Genomic DNA, 17,072 nt, shown 5'->3' with positions numbered 1-17,072 from the left:
ATGGGAGGGGGTTATATAGGGAGGGGCACTTCCTGTTTGAGATTGCCAGTGTCCATCACCTGAAGGTACTCCATATAACCCACATAGTAATGAATATGCCGCTCTGTGTCCCGTGATGTACGAGAAAGAAAGTAGTACACAAGCTTTTTGGAAATTGGTGAAGCGCTGCAAACGCGGCATTGCACCGATTAGGACGGTGACATTTCCGGCAATAGCCACCGGTTTGACATGTCAAATCGTATTTAATGTGAACCAGGGCTTAGTTTATGAATGAACAGGAAGCGCACTTCCCATTCGTTCACTGGCCAGTGCAGCTGAAGCTGCAGAGAAAGGCATGCGTGTTTGAGCTTTGTGGTGCACAATACAATAGGCTGAGCACACCCATGCATATGATTGACAAGTCATACGACAGTGATCTATCTAGGTGGACTCATGGTAGCGCACACCCAATATAATACTCTAAGCCCCACCACTGTGCTGTAAATTTTATAAAAAAAAAAAAAAAAAACATTTACAGCGATATACTGTGATGTTGGAAGCAGAAAAGTTTTAAATAGGGTCCAGAATAATTTATTGCCAAAAGTTTCTGTAGAATTTCTTTAACGCCTTCCTTACCGTGCCACATCACACGGGACTCAATGCGCGTGCCCAGCAGCTGCAATGTCTGCCGGGCACCCGCAATTGCAGCAGGACCGTTGATCTGTGTGTGCAAACACACAGATCCACGGTCATGTTAGAGGAGAGGAGACCGAAGTGTGTTCCCAGTACAGAGGAACACACATCGGTCTCCTCCCCTTGTGAGTCCCCTCCCCCTACAGTTAGAATCACTTCCAGGAAACATATTTAACCCCATTGATCGCCCCCTAGTGTTAACCCCTTCCCACCCAGTCACATTTACACAGTAATCAGTGCAGTTTTATAGCACTAATCGCCAGTGTTGCTCATCTTACTTTAAAAAAGTAATTAGTTACAGTTACAAATTACTTCTACGAAAAAGTAATTGCGTTAGTGACTCAGTTACTACATTGAAAAATTAATTAGTTACTCAGCAAAGTAACTGACTTTTTTTTTTTTATATTCTGTAACATGCCTCACTGTGCCTTCTGTAACATGCCTCACTGTGCCGCCTGTAACATGCCTCACTGTGCCGTCTGTAAACATGCCTCAACTATCTCCTTACCTTCTCCTGTCTGCAGAGATGTCAGACGGCGGCCATCCATTAATCAAAAGCCGCGCCTCCTCCTCAGGCTATTCCGTGATAGGCGAAACAGTAATTTTCACAACAGAGCCTCTGTTCAGTGTTCCGCCTATCACTGATGTCCTCTCGTCCGAGGCCGAGGATGAGAAGGCATCCGTGATAGGCTGAACACTAAACAGAGGCTCTGCTGGGAAAATTAGTGTTCCGCCTATCACGGAACAGTCAGAGGAGGAGGCGCGCTTTTTTAATAATGGATGGCCGACACAGGTAGATGTAATTGCGGTAACGTAGCCCAAGTAATAGGAACGGCGTTACCGCGAGGGGAAGAGTTATCTGGTGGATTATTCGATACCCTCAAAAGGGGCATCGTTAGGTAACAGCGTTTATTTTAACGCAGTTACTTACGACACTGCTAATCGCTGAATAAATGTGAATGGTCCCAAAAATGTTTCAAAAGTGTCCGATAGGTCTGTCGCAATGTCACGGTCACAATAAAAGAAGAAAAAAAAAAAGAAAAAATCGCAGATCACAGCCATTACTAGTAAAAAGATAAAAATAAATTAAAATGCCATAAATCTATCCCCTATTTTGTAGAAGCTATAACTTTTGCACAAACCAATCAATATTATTAATATTATTAAGAATACGTAACAGCCTAAACTGAGGAGATTTTTTTTATTTTAAATTGTGATATTTATTAAAGTAAAAAATTGTGTTTTCTTCAAAATTGTCGCTCTTCTTTTGTTAATAGCGCAAAAAATAAAAACCGCAGAGGTGATCAAATACCAAAGCTCTATTTGTGGGGGGGGGGGGGGGGAACAAAGATTTAATTTGGGTACAGTGTTGCATGACCGCGCTAATGTCATTCAAAGTGTGACCGCACTGAAAACGAAAAATTGGTCTGGGCAGGAAGGGGGTGAAAATGCCCTGTATTGAAGCGGTTAACACGCAAAATGTCAATGTAATGTTCTGGTTTCTATGACCAATTGCATACCTTCTTCCTAAGATCCAGGTACATGTAAAAGAAATTGCTGTACAGAGATTATATATATATATATATATATATATATATATATATATATATATATATATATATTCAGTGCTTTATCAAGTGATGATCTTCATAAAAAGGAATAATCTGTCTCTACTCTCAAGGCATTCCATTAAAGTGTTAACACCAGTCTTCTGTGTCTGCTTTGAATGAAGCAGGAGCTGTGCTAACAGACCCCATGCAGAACAGCATGATTCACAAACATAAGTTAATAAGCTGGAAAATAACTGAGTAATTCGAAGAAAATGATGTTTTAGATTTGCAGGGGGAGAATATTCTATCATGGGAGAAATGACTGAACCATTTTCATATGATAGAAAAACCACAATGTACATTTACCAGCCTCTCAGCTGTCGTCTCCAAGGACTCTAGATTACAATCGGGCTGATCAAGTATCAAGCAGTATTAAGTAATATCTATCAAGTACAATAAAGGTCCTCTCAAAGCAATCTTTCAATATTGAGTGGAGGGGGCAAAGTTCCAGCCCCCACTGGGTCTAAAACAACTGCCTGAACCCCGTGTATCTCCTTATTCACATATATGCACAACGATATGAACTATGACGCTGTCAGTTAGAAGGAATTTATTATTACAAAGATGAAGTCACTTGAACTATGCTAGAGTGGGGGTGGGGGAATACTACTAGCGGAAAACTTTGGCAACAGATAAGAAGTGACATCTCTTGCCATGTGCCAAGAGAGACTAGATCTTCAGATGGGAATCACATGGAGAGCTGGGGGCTGGGAGCAATGACTAGCAGCTACAATTTCCTACATGGTGTAGGAGCAAAGTGTATTATTTCATCCTTTATATACCGAACACCAGCAAGCCTTTAAAATAAAAATCACCACAACCCCGGCTTACCAACATTGCAGCTAACAGTACATTTCCATTTACAAAGTAAATACAGGACAGTGTAATGTCAAAACACTGTCAATGTATTCTTTATTTCCGTTTACAAGCTATAGGGGTTATATGCGTTTTATATAATACAGTGAGGAAAATAAGTATTTGAACACCCTGCTATTTTGCAAGTTCTCCCACTTGGAAATCATGGAGGGGTCTGAAATTGTTATCGTAGGTGCATGTCCACTGTGAGAGACATAATCAAAAAAAAAAAAAAATCCAGAAATCACAATGTATGATTTTTTTAACTATTTATTTGTATGATACACTTAAAGTTTTAAAGCCCTGTATTGAGGTGGTTAAGCAGTACTGTTGTCGTTCGAAAATACAATACAAATACACTACAACACATTACATGACTTGTAAATTGTATGCTGTCATTTTCGGAACTTTAGTAAATGCTTCATTTTTGATATGAGACTAGCACACAAAAAATAAAAATAAAAAATGAACAGACAATTATTTGTCCAATAAGCTTAAAGGGTCACTAAAGGAAAAAATTTTTTTTGCTGAAATGACTGTTTACAGGGCATAGAGACATAATAGTTAACTGATTCCTTTTAAAAATGATTAAAAATAGATAAAAAAACAATCATATAATGTGCCTGCAGTGTAGTTTCGTTTTTGCTGTTGTTTCCTGGTTCTCTGATGTACAGAGAGCCACTAGAGGGCAGTCAGCCAATAGAGAGCAGTGATACTTTGTCTAAAACTCCTCAGCACCAATCCAGTTTAGTTTTACTCACACCTCCTTGATTAGTGACCACCTTGAGAAATCTCCCAGTACTGTGGTTATCAGGAAACAGGCAACCAGGAAGTGTCCAGAACAGAGAGGATTTACAGCAACATCAGAGCAAAAACGAACAATGAGGACATGAAACCAGGACTGCAGCAAGGTAAAGGAAGCTATTTAGCTAAAAAAAAAAATTCCTTTAGTGACCCTTTAATCAGGCATTATGCTATACCAAGCCATTCATCCAACCTTTAAAATGATTGCACTTATTTTATCAGACTATATAAACTAAAAGCAATGGTGAACCGAACACTCCTCTGTTTAACCATTTATTGCCTATTATGTATGGTGTGAGTAACTAGGGTGTGTCCTTTGCCCCAATACTTAGATTTATGAAGTTTCTCACTTTCCCCATCTCAGAAAGTAAAGGGGTTTGGTAATGATTGGTCGAAAAGGTAAATTGTCACTATACTAGCCAAGTGCACACATACTGTGCTTGCTATGAAGACAAGAACAGTAAAATAACTTAATGGGATGGGATTTTATGTTAAATTGTAAGCAGTAGGCATGAAAAGATATATAAAATATAAAAGCAAAGAAAATGGCTACTGTGATTGTTAGACTACAGTTATACACAGGTGTGTGAGAGCTAGACCCCAGATTATCATACTGAGCAGAACAAAGATTTTACTGTGAAAGTGCTTACACGTGAGCTTTGCGTAGGTGGTTATACATATATCAAGATGCATCATACAGCCTTGAAATGCGATATACCTCAGAAGCTGTTTCTTTGCTGTCTACACAGCATTTCTTGGCCGTCCAGGAGAGTCATCTCAGTTTCTGTAAACCGATTCCCCTAAACCCCTACCTAACTCAGGAGTCAGCTCAGACCAACGAGACTGGAGCAACTAAGAAAAGCATGCATGCAAGACAAACTGTGCCTGGTCTACATTGTAAATCACATTATATTATCTCATGTCACATCAAGAGAGGAAGCAGACCACATGCTCCTGCTGAATCATTTTCTGTATTGCCAAGCTATGTCTTGTAGACTCATTTGTGAATGAGCAGGCATTAAGCAGGTTAAACAAAACTCAAAATTCACCATCATACATTGGACTTAGATGGGTGAATAATCTGGGCAAAATAAACCTATTATGCTGAAAAAATGCTAAAGGATTTCTGTTTGTGAAAACATATCAAAATGACCAGCGCTCCTGTATAGACTGCAAACATTTATATACAAATCTTTGCTTCTCTTGTAAAGCATTTTCCCCACTTCCTGGACCATGACATTTAAGGCCCCATGCACACGAGACGCTGCTAAACTCGAGTTCAGAGGCATTTGGGCATTTTTTTCAACTGCCCCTGAACACATTTAATGTTATCCTATGTGTCCATGCACACAATCACGTTTTTTGGCGTTTCAAAGCAGTTGGGTTTAGGGCCGTATTTCCAAACCCAAAATTTTGGGTTCAGAAGCTTTCAGCTTTTGCGTTTTAGACGCAAATCGCGGCAAATCGCGGTACCGGCGTTTTGCCGCGATTTCGTTTATAGGCGTTTTTAAAGGTGACCTATTTTTTTACATTAGAAATCTCAAAAATGATGGCAAATGATGAAAAACCATAAAAAAACATAAAAAATGTAATTGCTTGCATTGCATTGTGGACAATCCACAACTTGTGGCAGGTGACGTGGCCAGTGGACAATCCACAACTTGTGGCAGGTGACATGGCCAGGTGACGTGGCAAGTGGACAACACACAACTTGTGGTATGTGACGTGGCCAGGTGACGTGGCAGGTGATGTGGCCAGGTGACGTGGCAGGTGACGTAGCCAGGTGACATGGCAAGTGGACAATCCACAACTTGTGGCAGGTAACGTGGCCAGGTGACATGGTAGGTGACGTGGCTTGGTGACGTGGCCAGTGGACAATCCACAACTTGTGGCAGGTGACGTGGCCAGTGGACAATCCACAACTTGTGGCAGGTGACGTGGCCAGGTGATGTGGCAGGTGACGTGGCCAGGTGACATGGCAAGTGGACAATCCACAACTTGCGGCAGGTGACGTGGCCAGGTGACGTGGCCAGTGGACAATCCACAACTTGTGGCAGGTGGGGTGGCCAGGTGACATGGCAGATGACGTGGCAAGTGGACAATACACAACTTGAGGCAGGTGACGTGGCAAGTGGACAATCCACAACTTGTTGTAGGTGACGTGGCCAGGTGCGGTGGCCAGTGGACAATCCACAACTTGTGGCAGGTGGCATGGCCAGGTGACGTGGCAAGTGGACAATTCACAACTTGGCAGGTGACGTGGCGAGTTGATGTGGCAGGTGACGTGGCCAGTGGACAATCCACAACTCGTGGTATGTGACGTGGCCAGGTGACGTGGCAGGTGATGTGGCCAGGTGACGTGGCAGGTGACATGGCAAGTGGACAATCCACAACTTGTGGCAGGTAACGTGGCCAGGTGACATGGTAGGTGACGTGGCTTGGTGACGTGGCCAGTGGACAATCCACAACTTGTGGCAGGTGACGTGGCCAGGTGACGTGGCAGGTGACGTGGCCAGGTGACATGGCAGGTGACGTGGCCAGTGGACAATCCACAACTTGTGGCAGGTGACGTGGCCAGTTGACTGGCAGGTGGCGTGGCCAGTGGACAATCCACAACTTGTGGCAGGTGACGTGGCCAGGTGACGTGGCAGGTGATGTGGCCAGGTGACATGGCAGGTGACGTGGCCAGGTGACGTGGCCAGTGGACAATCCACAACTTGTGGCAGGTGACGTGGCCAGGTGACGTGGCAGGTGACATGGCAGGTGACATGGCAGGCGACGTTGCCAGTGGACAATCCACAACTTGTGGCAGGTGACGTGGCCAGGTGATGTGGCCAGGTGACATGGCAGGTGACGTGGCCAGTGGACAATCCACAACTTGTGGCAGGTGACGTGGCCAGTTGACGTGGCAGGTGACGTGGCCAGTGGACAATCCACAACTTGTGGCAGGTGACATGGCAGGTGACGTGGCCAGTGGACAATCCACAACTTGTGGCAGGTGGGGTGGCCAGGTGACATGGCAGATGACGTGGCAAGTGGACAATACACAACTTGAGGCAGGTGATGTGGCAGGTGACGTGGCCAGGTGACGTGGCCAGTGGACAATCCACAACTTGTGGCAGGTGACGTGGCCAGGTGACGTGGCAGGTGACATGGCAGGTGACGTGGCCAGGTGACGTGGCCAGTGGACAATCCACAACTTGTGGCAGGTGACGTGGCCAGGTGACGTGGCAGGTGATGTGGCCAGGTGACATGGCAGGTGACGTGGCCAGGTGACGTGGCCAGTGGACAATCCACAACTTGTGGCAGGTGACGTGGCCAGGTGACGTGGCCAGGTGACGTGGCCAGGTGACATGGCAGGTGACGTGGCCAGTGGACAATCCACAACTTGTGGCAGGTGACGTGGCCAGGTGATGTGGCAGGTGACGTGGCCAGGTGACATGGCAAGTGGACAATCCACTACTTGCGGCAGATGGGGTGGCCAGGTGACATGGCAGATGACGTGGCAAGTGGACAATACACAACTTGAGGCAGGTGATGTGGCCAGGTGATGTGGCAGGTGACGTGGCCAGTGGACAATCCACAACTTGTGGCAGGTGACGTGGCCAGTTGACGTGGCAGGTGGCGTGGCCAGTGGACAATCCACAACTTGTGGCAGGTGACGTGGCCAGGTGACGTGGCAGGTGACGTGGCCAGGTGACATGGCCAGTGGACAATCCACAGCTTGTGGCAGGTGGCGTGGCCAGGTGACGTGGCAAGTGGACAATTCACAACTTGGCAGGTGACGTGGCCAGTTGATGTGGCAGGTGACATGGCCAGTGGACAATCCACAACTCGTGGCAGGTGACGTGGCCAGGTGACGTGGCAGGTGATGTGGCCAGGTGACGTGGCCAGGTGACATGGCAAGTGGACAATCCACAACTTGTGGCAGGTGACGTGGCCAGGTGACATGGCAGGTGGCGTGGCCAGTGGACAATCCACAACTTGTGGCAGGTGACGTGGCCAGGTGATGTGGCAAGTGGACAATTCACAACTTGGCAGGTGACGTGGCCAGTTGATGTGGCAGGTGACCTGGCCAGTGGACAATCCACAACTTGTGGCAGGTGACGTGGCCAGGTGATGTGGCAGGTGATGTGGCCAGGTGACGTGGCAGGTGACGTGGCCAGGTGACGTGGCAAGTGACACGCTAAATACACGTACACTGCTGCTCTCTCAGCTGCTCTGGTCTCACAAAATAGCTGAAATGGTTAAATAATATTGTTTTTTGAGCTTAGGGAGGGTCTTATGATGATTCTTAACCAAATGCTTATAAACGCAAACGCGGTAAAACGCGGTAAAACGCGGTAAAACGCCGCGAAATTCGCGGCAAAAACGGGCGTTTTAAACACCGGTTTTTGCGTTTGAAAACTTGTGTTTAGATGAGTTTGCATTTGCTTCTCGTGTGCATGGGGCCTAAGGGACTATATAATGATTAGTGTGCATGCTGTATATGTATAGGATCCGAGAATGGGAGAGTTTGAGTGGTTTAGCATAACAAAACTGGACATGGATGACACCAAAATGCTGTGTGTTGTCAGCCCATAGTAGAACTTTTGAGCTGAGAATGAACAGCTATTTTTCTGTACTTGCAGAGTCTTTAAAGGGATAAAGCATGGAGAAATACAAAAAAGTGCATATGCATTGCAGAGATGTACTAAATATGTTTTTATTTTTTTGCCCTGAAATACAAATGGGCTGGTCACACTGCAAAAATGCACTCCAGATGATTTCCAGAAGCATATAACCGTTTGCCTAACTTAAAGAGTTGTATATTAAAAGGGGCTGTAAACCCTTGTGTTTTTCACCTTACTGCATCCTATGCAGCAAGGTGAAATACACTCGGCGGCTATGTATGCAGAGTGTATGACACAACAGTGCGCCCGCAAGATAACCCCCTTGGGAGAGAGCTTCCCAGAAGGGGTTAGCTATTGCGGGGAGGAGCTGCGAGAGCGACCATGGGACCGCAGAAGTAGAGGATCAGGGCCACTCTGTGCAAAACAAACTGCACAGTGGAGGCAAGTATGACATGTTTGTTATTTAAAGAAAAACGAAACCTTTAGTACCACTTTAACCGGTTTGAAGATTAGTGCCTCCGTCCTGTTGACGCTGCAATTGTATTTTTTTGCATATATCTGTAGCTTTGGTCTCCTGTAGTTTACACTGAAAATCCTTATTCTCCATATATCTTGCTTGTAGTACATTTAGGGGCGACGCCGTCAGGATACTTGGTTTCAAGTTTTTTAAATTCCACCCTTCATAAAAGAAATCCTGACAGGTCTCTATGGCCATTGATGGGTCAGTTTTTCCTCTCCTGTACTCTCCTTCCTGGTGGCACTTGTTGGTCACATGCACCCTCCGCTGCTCACCATTCTCAACGGCTCAGCCTGAAGACTTCTGCTGCCGTGGGTCCCTCTTCGCCGCTCTCCCCAGCGCCTCGACTCCGACACTGCTCCCTCCGCTCCGCCACAGAACCGACGGGGGAGCTAACCCACCACGCCAGATGCCGCGCACAGGTAGGAGCTCAGCTCTGCGGTATTAACCCGGAGTCCAGTCCGCCTCCGCCGGCCTCACTCCGTGCCCCGCGTGCAGGACAGGCTGGTTGGATGGATCCGTCAGGCACCGCACGGAATTCCCAGCACTCCGGAAGCTGCACACCGCCCAGCTCCACACAGACCTCGCAGCGCCAGACCATTCGCCGTACCAGGTAAACTGCACCTTCAGTTATGTTTCAAATATGCTTCAATCCTTCATACGCCCGGCCGGCCTTCCTGATCACATTGAGGGGGGTGGTAGTGGGAGCTCAGAGCACGCCGCTCTCCTACCGCGCCATGTTAGGTGGCTCCCAGCCCCGCCTCCTCCTCAGGTCTCTATGGCCATAATGTTTAGGCAAAGATGATCCAGTGGGCTTGGCAGCCTCACATAATAAAATACCACCAAGCAGCACCGGATGAGGTCTTCCCTCTCCCCGGAGTGCTGGCGCTGTGACCATGCTCAAGGGGACTACATTAATATTTTCTGGTCCTGTCCGGTCATAACGGCCTTTTGGTCACAAATCGTTCTGGAGGTGAATGAATTGTTAAGTATCTCTATTGTTCCATCCCCAAGAATATGCCTGCTGGGGCTGGTGGAGGACCTGGTGCCCAGGGTGGCTGAGAGAACCCTGTTGGGTCTCTTGCTATTCTATGCCAGGAAGTCCATTGTCCTTTGCTGGAAGCGTAGGGCCCCTCCCTCAATGAATCTATGGAAAACACTGGTTAATAATGTGATTCCTTTATACAGAGATACCTATGTACATAGAGGCTGTCCGAAAAAATATGACAGTCTGGTCTAAATGGTTGGCTGAGCCCTCCACTGCGGCAGCAGATTAGGTGACTCATATGATTTCTGATAGCGGTGCTTGAGGTCTTGCTGAGCCGTCCCCTGTTGGCATAGGGACTTAGGTGACCCTATCCTCTATCATCCTGCCCCTGGAGCATGAGCTGGACCGCCTTATTACTGTTAGTTTGTTGTGGTAATCGCTAATTCTCTAACATGTCTTGGTTCTGTACTGCTACCTTGTGACCCCTGCGCGGGTCCTTGCTGGGTTTTAAGCCAGATGTTTGCTGTGCTATTGTACGTTTTGTATGTCATTGTGTTGTTGCAATTAAAATAAAAAAGATTTTCAAAAAAAAAAATACCACCAAGCAGCCCAAATAGCTCCCCATGCTATATTACATGTGCCAGCATAAATACCTTTATGGACAACACTAGCAGTATTTTAAAATACGTAGTTTGGAAGATCTACATATAGTAGCATATAGCACAAATTAACCACCCACTTGCAATTTTACATGCTTTAGGAGAAATATACTTTTGGACACTTTCTAGATGTTTTGGATTGTCATCCTATTTTGATCTCATCCCTGCTTTGTATACTGGCCTGAGACCCAGAACATTACACCATTCATTGGGAGTATGGGATGCCATTCAATATTCTGGTAACCCTGCTCTTCCTACTCTTGGTTTAATAGGCTGCCCTCTTCTCCCACTAGGCATAAAAGCCCCCACTAGATTATGTTGGTGGGATGTGAACAGCTATCACACAGTATACTCAATTACATAAATCTTCATGTCCAACAAACTTTTTCCCCCATTTACAAATTGCTCAAGGACTAATCTCCTCAGTTTACTCTTCCCCTTTCTTTTCAACCAACAAAAGTAAATCCTTGTCCTTGGTCGCCAAGGAGATTGAAATGGAATCCATCCACAGAGGAGCAATGGTCAGCCTGGTCTAGCATAAGCCGTAGCTCGCTCAGTATAACATCACTAGATAATTCCTATGAAATGTTTCACTGGTACCTTACCCCAGATAGAAATTAAAAATATAATTCTCTCTTGGATAACCATTCTTTTAGGAAAGAAACCTTAAACTGCAACTATCTGCATGCTGCCTAAACCACATGCAGACGATTCAGTTTGGTCAAACTATCGCCCCATCTCTCTGCTGAATATCGATGTGAAAATTTTAGCCAAAGTTTTAGCAACCAGATTAAATATGATAATTGGCAAACTAATACACCGTGATCAAACTGGTTTCATCCCTATCCGACAAGCTGGCGATAATATTAGACGTGCTGCTCTTCTATCCCATGCAGCTAAAATGCGTCGAATACCCTCGTGTTTTCTTTTCCCCCGAAATAAAAAAAGCATTTGATACAGTTTCATGGTCGCATATGCAGTGTGCTCTTAGAAAATGGGGCTTTGGCCCACATTTTATGGGTTGGATTGCAGCACTGTACCACAATCCCAAGGCCTATATTAAATATGCCGGTTACAAATCGGAAGAGTTTAATATACAGAGAGGGACTCGTCAAGGGTGTCCTCTATCACCACTATTATTCGCTTTAATTATCGAACCTCTAGCACAAAGGATAAGGATGGAACCAACGATCACGGGTATAGAGCTAGGCGGATGTCACCACAAAATAAGTCTATTTGCGGATGATATACTCTTATTTTTATCCTCACTGCAGATATCGGCCCCTAATCTAATGCGGGTACTTCACGAATATTCCCACATTTCCGGCCTCACAGTTAATAACCAAAATCCCTGGCACTAAATATTTCACTCAGTGACACGGTGAAACAAAATTTACAGTCCTCACTGCCCTTTAAATGGGCAGACCGTAGTATACCATATCTGGGTAAACACCTTACAGCTAATGCCTCCGAATTATTTGCCGCCACCTACCCTCCCTTATTGAAAAGTGTCACTAGATTGTTATCCGACTGGTCTTCTTTACCGATTTCCTGGTTTGGGAAAATCAACATAATAAAAATGGCTATACTCCCCAAGTTTTTATATCTATTTCGAACCCTTCCAATTCACATTCCTGCTTATTTTCTTAGATTGATCCAGCATAAACTAACACAGTTCACGTGGGGGAAGAAAAAACCCAGATTGCCTAGAAAAACATTACTTCTACCCAAATTGATGGGTGGGCTGGGATTTCCAGATTTTGCAACATATTACAAAGCAGCACAATTGGCACAACTATCAAAGTACCACTCAACCACAGAAATACCATTGTGGGTACTTATTGAGGCAATAGACTTTGACCCTCTTTCTACTAATCTTATCCTTTGGCTGAGCCCTCAAAACCGTAGAAAAATTAAAAATCCAATCTCGAAAAGACTCCTTGTCATTATGGGATAGGTACAAAACCTCTCATGGATTGCAATCCCCACACATTCCACTTCTTTCCTTTTATAAAAATCCGACCTTTTATCCAGCATGGGTATTTCCAAAAACTTTTAAGGCTTGGATCAGGGCTGGTATTACGTGTTAATATCACGCATCAACAATTACAATTCGACCTTTGTTAGGCATCCGCGCTCCCCACTACAGAAATTTTCAGATACCTTTAAATCAAAAACTTTTATGGACCTTCCCTTAGCCTTAGCGATAATTTAAATAATATTACCCAATTTGAAACTATATGTCTCAAAGATCCACATGCCAAAGGTCGTATTTCAATAATTTATTCCCAATTAATCACTAAAACAAAAACCATAATATCTTCTTATATTGCTTAATGGGAATTCGACCTGGAATGTAAAATTAATAACGAAACCTGGGCAAGCATTTAGTCTAATACTAGCTCTTCATCTATAAATGTATCGGCAATGGAAACATCATATAAAGTGCTTTCCCGCTGGTACCTGGTTCCCAATAGATTAGCAAAATTTTCAGCAAACTGTTCAGATCTCTGTTTCCGCGGTTGCCCAGACAAAGGAACATATATCCACATCTGGTGGCAGTGTCCACTTGTAAGGAAATTCTGGGAAGGGATTTTTAGAATCGCTTCTAAAATATTTGACTGTATTATATTACCAGATCCAATGACGGCCTTACTTAACATTAAACCAGAAACCCTTTCTCGGAACAGCATAAGTTATTTCTTTTGTTTATGATAGCCGCGAAACAGGTAATAGCTAGTGCATGGAAATCACCTGCATTACTGTTGTCGGAAGCCAAAAAAAGAATGAATCTTTCATTAGTACATGCTAAACCAGAAGCGCTAGACAAAAATGGATTGGAAAAATTCGATAGCATATGGAAACCCTGGGCCATATACTATACGTCAGACACTTTTGACTCAAGAGTTCTCATGTCATGGTATTGATAGCCTTTCATGGATAATAGTGAAATCAAATAAATGAAATCCACCTTCGGAACACCACTACCCTCTCCCTTCCCTCCATTAGTTCCCATTCCCATGTATTAGTAACATTTTTTATTTATGTTTATTTATTTATTTATTTATATCAGTATAATACTTCAAAAGTACAATTATTGCATTTATCTGTATTTCAATGCTGTATCTTATTCTAAGTTGTTGTCATCTGACATACTGTAACTGTTGTAATCTATTACTTTAAAATAAAAACATTATAAAAAAAAAATATATGCCATTACTCTACTAATTGTAGTCACAGCTATGATAGCCCAGGCACCCATATGCGACACCTATAGAATGATATACAACATACAAAACTTTCACTTCCCCTTTAACAATTCCTGCTCCTCAGATACCTTCCATCTGTACTACTAATATATGATATTCTGATGCCTCCATTTAGGGGACACATGGATTTTTTTATCTACTCACATCTAACACCAGTATTGACCATTTCTCCAATACATATTTCAGTGTCTTTTTTCCTACCTGATAAACCCATACCCTTAGAATTACTGAAAACCATGGGCAACAAAACAACCACAAAACTACCAACTTCAAGAGGGATGTCAGCAACTCCAGGCCTACATTTATCTTGGGAAGCTTTTTAGTAAAAACAATAAATTGCAGTTATTTGCAACCACATATTATGAGGCATATTTAAAACTGAACCTTGCACCAAAATACAAGGTTTTTACAACCACCTTTCACCTTCCATGCCTAGACGACGGTGATGTCAGAATCTTTTCAGCGAGATCCTGGGAATGACGAGGATCCTAAAACTTGTGCGAAAAGGCTACTGTGCAGAGAGAAATTTCATGAGATTTGGACACCGAGCACTCCCAGGATCTCACCAGAAGAATAGACATCACCCCTCACTGCAGGGCGTATGGCAAGATTTCATAATGCGACAGATTTACTCTTGAGAATTAAAAAAAATGCATAACTTATATTTTAGTGCAGCATCCATTTTAAAGCCTAGTGCACACGGGCTGAAATTCAGCCGCTCAATAGAAACGAGCCGACATTCGGCCCATGTGTACGGCAGCCAGTTTGGCCGACTTCTGTCGAAGGCTCATTACTAAAAAAGGTCCGCTGACTGGCTCCAAATCAGTCACCAGAACACTCAGAGCGGAGTGTTCTGGTGTCCCCCAGTCCGAACACAATAGCTCAGCAGTGGAGATCTCTGTACCAACATTGGACTGTGGTGTGTATGAGGCTTAAAAGCCCAGCTCCAGGCTGGGGCTTTCTCCACCATTTACAGCCACCGGACCCTTTGGTGTTCCACCAACACACTTATATTTTTATTCATGGGTATAAGTGTGGTCATATGACATTACAGGTTCTTTTTCTCTGGCAATGGGCAGATCAAGAATACAGGGTGGAGGAAACTTGGCAAATAGAGCAATTATTTCAGCCTGCAAGAGCTTTATTTGTATATTTTATAAAGTGCTGGGATGATTTTTTTTATAAGCTGTAGTTGGGGTTTAAAAGAGAAAAGAAAAATGCAAAGTCTAGTAACCCATGTACAAATATAATTTCCATTATACTGTGATCAGATCAAAGGTAGGACCGATTCTGACTGGTTGCAACGTGCCCTTGCTTTTTCTCTGCAGTGAATCCACGTATACACAAGCACTGACTAACTGAAAGTGATGGAAAGGAAAAGTGTCACCCACAGCAAGCAATATCATTTTACTTCTATTGTCAAACCTGCAATAAAATAGCTAGAAGCTGCCTGACTGCCAAGAACAATGGAGAATAATGCACTTTTACAGGGTGATTCCTAAAGTGTATGCATTTTTTTTTGTAGTGTTTCATAGAATAGGGAGGTTAAAACCCAACCCAGTTACCTGGATTAAATGGACCATCTTTATTTTCTCTGATGAAAGGAAAACATTTTTTACCTTTACAACCCTTTTAAATTAAATTAGACAACTACCATGTCATTATGAAACCAACAATAATAACGATATACCAAAGTGTAACTAGGATTTTACCTATCTTTTCTTACCTTTAAGAAGTTTAGTCTGCCCAATTAACGAACCTGCAAAAGAGAGATGAGAAATCACTATTACCGTACTTAATCTTGAATCTCCTGTATTCTAACATTACAAGAAATGTGCTAAATTATGTAGCCTGCCATTTCTGAAAATACTACTTTAGTAGCAAAGAAAAGGACGAGGTTGGGACTTTGAATGCAACGTGTGTAACTTAGGGGCGTCTTTATGTTCCCCTTCTACTTCCATCATATTATATTCGGTATTCTTAAATACAGTTGTGCTCATAAGTTTACATACCCTGGGCGAATTTATGATTTCTTGGCCATTTTTCAGAGAATAAGAACAAAAACTTTTCTTTCACTCATGGTTGGTGTTTGGCTGAAGCCATTTATTATCATCAACTGTGTTACTTCTTTTTACTGTATTTGCTGGCGTATAAGACTACCTTTTACACTTAAAAAAAACTGGCCAAAAAGCAGGGGTCATCTCATACGCTGGGTCAGCTGTTGGGATGGCTGCTGGATTTGTAGTAATACTGTATGTAGCTTCGGCTACGAACTGTATATACCCCTTAGCCAATCCCGGGGGCGATTTATTCAAATGAATACAGAGCCTGCTCGGATTGGACTAACAACCTCTGCCAATCCGAGCAGGTAACATACAGTAGCCTGCTCGGATTGTAAAAGTCAGAGAGGCTTGGGTGATGTTACAGCCTCTGCCAATCCAAGCAGGCTTTGTATCCATTAATAGAATACATCACTCTCCGTGATTGGCTCCAACTCCAGCAAGGAGGAAGAAGAATATGGCTCCAGAAGGAAGAAATATGAAGCGTCGGAAACCTCGGAAGCAAAAAATCTTAAAAAACTGTAAAATTAGGGGGTCGTCTTAAACGCCCGGCAAATACGGTAAATCATAATCACAAACAGAAACTCAACTACCCAAATGATCCTGATTAAAAGTTTACATACTTATGAGCACAAGATATCTGTGTATATGTATATATTTTTTACAGCACAACTGTATATATTTTTTACAGACATGCATCCTGCACTTGCTCCTGAGGAAGTGTAGCTTCATCCACAAAACATGTCAAGTTTTTTAGATGTATTTTTACACAATAGTAAGTTTATATCTAGAGATAGATATAGATATAGATATATAAATTTTATGAAATGTGCAAGCTCTTCATATCTGCAATGTACTAATGTTCTTTTATGTGTATCTCCATAAATAAACCCATGTGCCATTGTGCGACAATTTACCATCTGTGTGTTACACGTCTCATTCAAAGTCCCAACCTCTTCCCTTTTTCAATTGAAATTGGGATGGAGGAACATGTCCTGTCCTACCATGAGCCTCATATAAAGTCC

General features: G+C 43.4%; 1 protein-coding gene across 3 annotated transcripts in view; it reads right to left on the bottom strand.

Annotated features, from left to right (window-relative positions):
* The window catches only part of TLN2 (talin 2), a 289,294-nt gene that overhangs the window by 191,817 nt on the left and 80,405 nt on the right, over positions 1–17,072 (bottom strand). For all 3 annotated transcript variants that reach the window (XM_040343054.1, XM_040343056.1, XM_040343055.1), the window contains exon 2: positions 15,714–15,746. The gene's annotated coding sequence lies outside the window, so the exon portion shown is untranslated. The remainder of the gene's footprint in view (positions 1–15,713; positions 15,747–17,072) is intronic.

This window comes from Rana temporaria, chromosome 3 (assembly GCF_905171775.1).
Source record: "Rana temporaria chromosome 3, aRanTem1.1, whole genome shotgun sequence".
NCBI lineage: Eukaryota > Metazoa > Chordata > Amphibia > Anura > Ranidae > Rana > Rana temporaria.
The sequence above is the reverse complement of the archived record's forward strand: the minus strand, read 5'-3'. Positions and strand labels throughout refer to the sequence as shown.